Below are 7648 nucleotides of genomic sequence, written 5' to 3' on the forward strand. Positions count from 1 at the left end.
ACACTCCGCTTTTCAATACTCTCGAAAACCACAATGTATTAATTAAAAAAACTGCAGTGAAAGACCTTTTTTGTAGTAGTAATTGTGTTTTCTGGTAGAAGTTCACATAAGTGTCCTTGTTTATCATTTGATCTACATGGGTATATGGAACAGCTTTTGTTGCTAGCACTCCTGCCACCCAAACCTGCAAATAAATAAATAAATAAATAATAACTATACATATATTTCCCCTAAATGTTATACATGTAGTGATAATAGCTATATATATAAACTAGATTTTTGATTTTATTTATAGAATTTATTAATTATTTGTAGTAAATTTGTATCATTGTTATATAAATTTCAAATAAATAAACAATATTATGTATATAAGAATGACATAAACATATATTAAAAGAAAAATTAAACCAAGACACTCTTTATGTTTTTTTTAATATATATATAATATGATAATTTTTTTAAACATAAATGATAATTTTTTTTTTATAAAAATTAAGATTATGTACTTATTATAGGATAATTCTATGTTAGGGACTTCAAAAAGAGCCCTACCGGTAGGGCTCTTTTGTGTTCTCAACCCGTGAATAGTTTTCGACGCGATTTTTTTTATGACCATGTATATTGTAGTTATTTAGAGTATCTTGCAAATTTTCAGAAAATTCTGAATAATTTACAGTGCCGAAAACTAGTATAAAAACAGGTTGTTGCACGCGTGACTAATTTTTTTATGCGCGTGGAAAATAACATGTTTGAACTTAGTTTTTGGCACTGTAAATTATTCGGAATTTTCTAAAAATTTGCAGGATGCTCTAAATAACTACAATATACACGGTCATAAAAAAAATCGTGCTGAAAACTGTTCACAGGTTGAGAACACAAAAGAGCCATACCGGTAGGGCTCTTTTTGAAGGCCCTACCAAAGAAATTTCCATTATTATAATGATATTTTATAATATTTAAATTTATATTAATATAAGTATTAAATATCTAGTCTTATATGGTATATTATTATAATATTTTATAATATTTGAATTTATATTAATATAATTATTATATTTGTAGTCTTTTGTTGAATATTATTATAATAATAATATTTTATAACAATTGAATTTGAATTAATATAAATTTATATTAATATAATTAATAAATATATATTTTAAATAGGTATATTCCACTAAATAATATTTAGAATATTCCATTTAATATTTAGAATATTCTGTTAACATTAACAAAATAAATCGTTACAACCAAGAATTTTAGTTATTTACAATTTTTTATATAGAAGAGATATTGAATATATAATTAATAATAAGAAAATTATCATTCTTTGGTTTAATCCCATTGATAAGTACTCTAACTCTAACTTCTAAAAAATAATCAAATATAATTGTCAATTATTTTAAAAAAGTCAGAAAAATTACCTTTGCCTTTTTTTGTCAACTTAAATTGTAAATATTTTAATGTAGTTTAAGTAAGAACATTTTTGTCTTAAAAAAACTTTGATTAGCAAGTAAAAAAGCTGTATTTTGACTGTTTAAAACAATAATTTTTTTTTTTTAAATTTTTATAGAATCTATGTAGTTAAATTTTGTACGAGATTATATATGTCGCATATATATATATATGTGTAATGTTAATAAATTTATTATTGATATTATTTACATACAATTTTTCAAAACATACCCTTGCTTTGATGGGAGCCACTAGGCTGAATTCCCAATCAAGAATGTGGTCATAGTTTCCCACAGTAGAAACCATTCTCACAATTACGCTCACATCTTGTCTCACCTCCCTCACGTGCCATAATTGCACATTAGTAATAGGTTATAGAGCTGTAAATACGGACCAGACTTTCTAGCATGGCACGAAACCAACATGAGCCCGGGAGGCACAAGCACGACACGGAACGAAAAAATATGGGCTTGGGCCAGACACGACACGAATTGAAAATTGGCAAGGTACGACACGACATGGGCTTGAGCACGGTACGACATGATAATCCCGAAGGCATGACACGAAAGCACGAACAAACTAGCTCGAAAGCACGACACGATAAAAAACCCGATATTTTGATATTAATAATGATAATAAATTTTTATTTGTCAATTATCTATAAATTAAAATGATAATAAAAGTCTATTATTTTTCTCAATTTTATATTTTTATAATTATAGTAATTTATTTTAAGATTTGTGAGTTAAAAATTTTAGTATTTATTATTAGGTATTCAAATTTTAATAATTATCTTTGATATAATTTTGTGCAAAGTATTGTTAAAAAGTATATAAAAATATCTAAAACTATAATTTAAACAAAGAAATGTTTTTGGATTGGTGGTGAGTCCATTGATTATTAAAGAAGAGGTGGAGGAATCAATTCTCCATCCTCACATTTTTTGGCAATAATAAAATGTGCCTAAAAGTGGGCCCAAATAAGGAAAGTGGGCTGGCCCGATACAGCACGAGCACGGTACGACATGGGCCGGGCCCATGGGCCGTGTTGGGCTTACTCTTTCAAATATGGGTCGGCCCGGCCCGGCACAAATTAAAATAGGGCCTGGCCCGAATTATTCGGAGGCACGAAAAATGTAGGCCAGGCCGCCCACATTTACAGCTCTTAGGTTATATATTTGGAGTCTAATTCCAACCCGCCTAGTACACTGGCGGGTTGGCTCACACTCTACATTTTAAATGAATTATATTGCAAAACCTCTAAAAAAAAGTGGGAACCTATGGTGTACTTATGTTCAAATATGTCAGAGTATCACCCCACACAAAGATAAAGAATGATAAGAATACCTATGTTAGCCTTATATTACCGGTTTGAATATTTTGGATTAAAATATGATATCTTGTTGGGATATAATTGTCATTATAGTTGGCAAATATTATTTTAGTAATTATTCTAAGGGTTTTTATGTAATTTCAATTATGCATAGTAATCAATTCTCATGCAACGTAAATATGCAATACACATTAAAGAAGTGATAAAACACAATGTTTGTAATTATTTTACCCAATTTTTGAACTAGGATTCACACTATACTTTTATTATTGTTTGGTAAAACATTGGTCGTCCATCAATTTTCAAAGAAACAAAGCCCATTTTGGATTTGCTACTTGTTCTTGATCCGATCTAGAAATGAAAGATAAGATTTTGTTTGGGATGGTAAAGATAGTAAGCGAGTGAGATTTGTAAAGTGAAGCAAGTCATACACTAAAAGCAAAACTAAGAAACTGATTTAGCTAGTGAAGTAAGCTTTTACTAAGATGACAAACTATCTAATACTAATAGCATTTGCAATACTCTATGTTCCCTCACCAGCTCATTCATGTGTGTTATTTCCTTTTGCATTTCCTCGAGCTTAGATGTCCGCAAAACCTTAATTGCGTAAGTTGTCCATTAGCACTCACAACCACTATCACACAATCTAACACACATTATGTGCAAAACAAATATAAATACTCACATTGTAACGACCCAAATTTGCTAATAAGGCTTAAGGGCCTTGATTAGTGTGCTTAGAGGGCATAATGAGAATTATGTGTGACTTTAATCATTAAGATGTATGATTATGATTTAAAGCATGTTATATGACTATTTGAATATCTGAGATGCATGACTATGTGTATTAGTATGCATGTAGGTCGTGATTAGGTTAGAAGGGCATAATCGTAATTTTGGCCATTATGGGCATAACTGTATTGATATATGTGATAATTGTCGAGACCACATTATTATGTGGATATATCTATGATCTGTGACTCGAGACGATTCTAGTGAGCAAAGTAGCGAAAAAGTCGTGGCGGGGATTTATACCCAGCTCGGGGTGAGTCTAGGGGTATAAATGTGAATTTAGTGAATATACTGGGGTCTATCTTGACATTGAGGAATATTATTGGTGATTAATTAGGTACCGGGAGTTAAGCGGGAAATATTAGAGACACTCGAGGAGTTAGCGGGAATTGGGTAAAATGACTAGAATGCCCTTAAGTGGACTAAAGGGTTAGAAATAAAGGGGAGGGCATTAAGGTCATTTGGAATTCTAGAGATGGGAATTACTGAGACTTTATGTTAGTGGGAATTGTAGAAAGTTATAGAAGCCTGAAAGAAAGAAAAGAGAAAAGGAAGGGAAAAACAGAGTTTCATTCTCTTGGGTCGGTTTGTGGTTCTCTCACCACTTTTCTGGGATTTTCTTGGAGTAAAGCTCAGAGGAGAGTTGGGATAGACTAAGCATCAAGGATTCTAAGCTAAGCTTGGGGAATTGACAGAAGGTTTAGCAAGGATTCATCAACACTTGAGGTAAAATTCTGTAAGTTTCTTCAGCTCTGGTTTTGGTTCCTAACTAAGATATTTAAGCTGTTGATGGGGAATTTTAGGAAAGTTGGGGCCAAGGGTTGAGGAAGAGCAAAGCCAAGGAAGTCTAGAGGCAACTTGAGGTTGAAATTCCACCAAAGGTATAAATTCTGAACTCTAACTTTGTTGTTCAACTGGTTTCTGCTGAGTTTCAGTATCTAGAAGTGGCTATGGTGAATTTTGAGTTTGGGGATGCATGTGCTTGAGTTCTAGGTATTTAGAGTGCTTGGGATGAGTGGAGTATGGTCATAAGGTTGTTTTTGAGTTTGGGAGAGATTTGGAGGAGTTTTGGTTGAGGTTGGTTCGAGGAAATCCCAGGAGGGAAAAACTGGTGTTAGCTTGCCTGTGACTAGCGCTACAGCGCTAGCCTTTGGGCACTGTAGCGCTAGGACAAGCTTGCTGAGGGGATTTTGCTTCTGTTTGTAGCGCTGTAGCGCCCTCCCATGAGCGCTGTAGCGCTACCCTGCCTTCTGAAGGGGATTTTAGGGTTGTTTGCAAGGTTTTTGACCAAGGGTTCGGGGTTTGATTCCACCCCCTTGGTTGGTGGAACTAGGACTTCCCGGGGGCTTGGGATTAGCCCCGAGGCTAGGTTTTGGATTTGAGGATTGATGATGACTTTGGCCTATGGTTGTGTTTAGGTGAGCGCTAGGGCTCGAGGGGGATCGTGCTCAAGGAGTCGAGTGATCAAAGCTAGCATAATCAAAAGGTAAGAAAACTGCACCCGGTTATATGTTTGTAATGGGACTAAGTGCTCCCGATACTTGTATCGTGTCAATGATGGTATTATGCCATGGGACATGTGGAAGCGGCCTAAGAGCGCCGTACATAATATTAGCGCACAGGGCGCGGCTTGGCCACTGGTAGCCGAGGACAGCTTAATATTCACTGAGCTCGGTTTAAGCGGGCCGGAGTCAGTGGGATAATGGAGGGAGCAGCCTGAGAGCGCTAGCCCTAGTTATCACTTGTGATATGATATATGATATGAGTTGATGTGTTTAGCATGTTGACTACTTGATTATACTGAATGATTATATGGTTGAGATTATGTGATGTAGTATGAGATGTTGATTTGTCTGTTGATTGCTTATGCTCTGTTGTTGTGTTTTCTTGCTGGGCCTTGGCTCACGGGTGCTACGTGGTGCAGGTAAAGGCAAAGGCAAGCTGGACCAAGCCTGAGATGGAGAGCTTCGGGGTGTAATGTACATAGCCAGCTGTTCGATCACCATGGTCGAGGAGTGGATCAGGACAAGGATTGCCTAACTGTCTGTTTTGCCTTAATATGGCTTGTTATTGTATCTAAACTTTATAACTTTTGTAAACGATCTTTAAAATCATATTTTTGGGATCCTGTGTAAACAGATAATGTTTCTTAATGAAAATGCGACTTTGGGACCAAAACATTTTAACCCTAGTTCCTTTATAGTTTCAGTAACACGAATTTGATTAAATGACTTGATTAGCAAGTCTGGCACTTTATAAACACACAGTGTAACGGTCTTGGCTATCCAGGGCGTTACACACATCATACCAACAAGGAATGTCAAAATGACCCGGTGGAGTGGGGCAGGTCGGAGCTCCGATCCGACAGGGCGATTCTAACCCGAATTAAGATGGTCGAAAAGTGGGGCGGGGCGTTGCCCCGATCCGATCCGATACTAATTATTGTGGGGCGGGTCTTTTTTTTTTTTAAAATACTCTTCTTCATCTTCTTCAGTTCAGTCGAACTCCAAATTGGCTGGGTTCTCTTCTCTGTCTCGCAGGTTCTCATCTCTATCTCGCAGATTCTCTCTCTCACCTGGGTTCTCTTTCTTTTTCTCGTGGGTTCTCTCTCTCTTATCTGGGTTTTCTCTCTCGTGGGCTCTCTCTCGATCCTAGGGTTTCCTTATCTGGGTTCTCTCTCTCTCTCTCTCTCATCTGGGTTCTCTCTCTCTCACGCCAAGTCAATTTTCCCTAACAAACTGAAGGTGACAATCAATAAATCTTGGTCTATGCCTAAGAGTATTTTGAGAAACACCCAATAAAGAACGTGGTTGGGGAATACGGTGTTGAGATCGATTGGGAAGGAGAGATTGAAGATAATTGGGTGAAGGAGAAACATCCAATAAAGTTTTTCTTTCCATCCAAGCCCGCTTATTGTTTGTTTTTGAGAGATATAATAGGTACCTTCTTCTCTCTACTACTAGTTTGAGAGTTCTCTTAATCAAATTTCACCAACAATGGTTGTCTTTGAAGCATTTGATATAGTATTTTGAGGTTCTGGTGTAACTTTTCCATGGTTGATTTAGTTAGTAAGACAGCTATGTTTTCCATGATAAACATGAGAACAACTCATTGTTTGTATTACACAATATCCTATTTTCTTAGCTAAACTATCTTATTAATAAAGCCATGTAATATCTTTACTTAAATGTCGTTTAAGTCCTTATCTTAATAAGAGTCAAATCAAAAGAAGTGCCTTATACTTTAGCTGCTTGCTTGTTGTGCATCACCAAATGAATGAGAATTGTAAACTATTTATTCTTGAGTTATCTTTTAGTATGTTGCTTTGATTGGAAACATAAGAGATTAAAAGACTGCTAATTTGGTGTTTGTTGAAACTTTAGAGTAATGAAAAACTAGAAGAAATTTATGTTAGACCTTGGCAAGCTTTGGCTTGGATTCTGATCAAAGTTTCTTAAAGTCTACATGTTATTCTGTTTGCAGGGCAACCAATACCCATATCTTTGTGTTTATATAGGTCTATGCCTCCATGGACATAACGAAATGGGCTTTTTCTTGATTTTGTCATTGAAATTTTTATTATTATATTGATTCAAATGCTTGATATTTGACATGTGAAGATTTGAATTTTACGTAAACAAGCTAACCTTGTACATAGGAAAGGAGAGGATGGAGAAACCTTGAGCAATCCTATAACTAGATACTTTATTTTATATTAACTCATGCTCTCTTGTCATATTCCCATTAATTGTCTTATGCTAAGATACCATTATGTCTTAATCTTATGCTTTTGTATTGTTTTATGGAGATTTTACTATTGAATTTTGCTATGGAGATTTAAATGATTTTATTTCTATAATTTAATTTTCTTTCTTAATATTTTATAAAATTTAAAAGAGTTTGAATATCTTACATATTCATCATTAGTGAAGTAGGTTCTAAGATTTTTGTGTGCTGCGGTGATAACGGAAGGTTGAGAACTTGTGTGTCTTAGTGAAGTAGGTTCTGAGAAATTTGTGTGTTGTGGTGACATAAGGTTGAAAACTTGTGTGTTGTTTGATTGTTTTAATTG

This window comes from Humulus lupulus, chromosome 2 (genome assembly GCF_963169125.1).
Source record: "Humulus lupulus chromosome 2, drHumLupu1.1, whole genome shotgun sequence".
Lineage (NCBI taxonomy): Eukaryota > Viridiplantae > Streptophyta > Magnoliopsida > Rosales > Cannabaceae > Humulus > Humulus lupulus.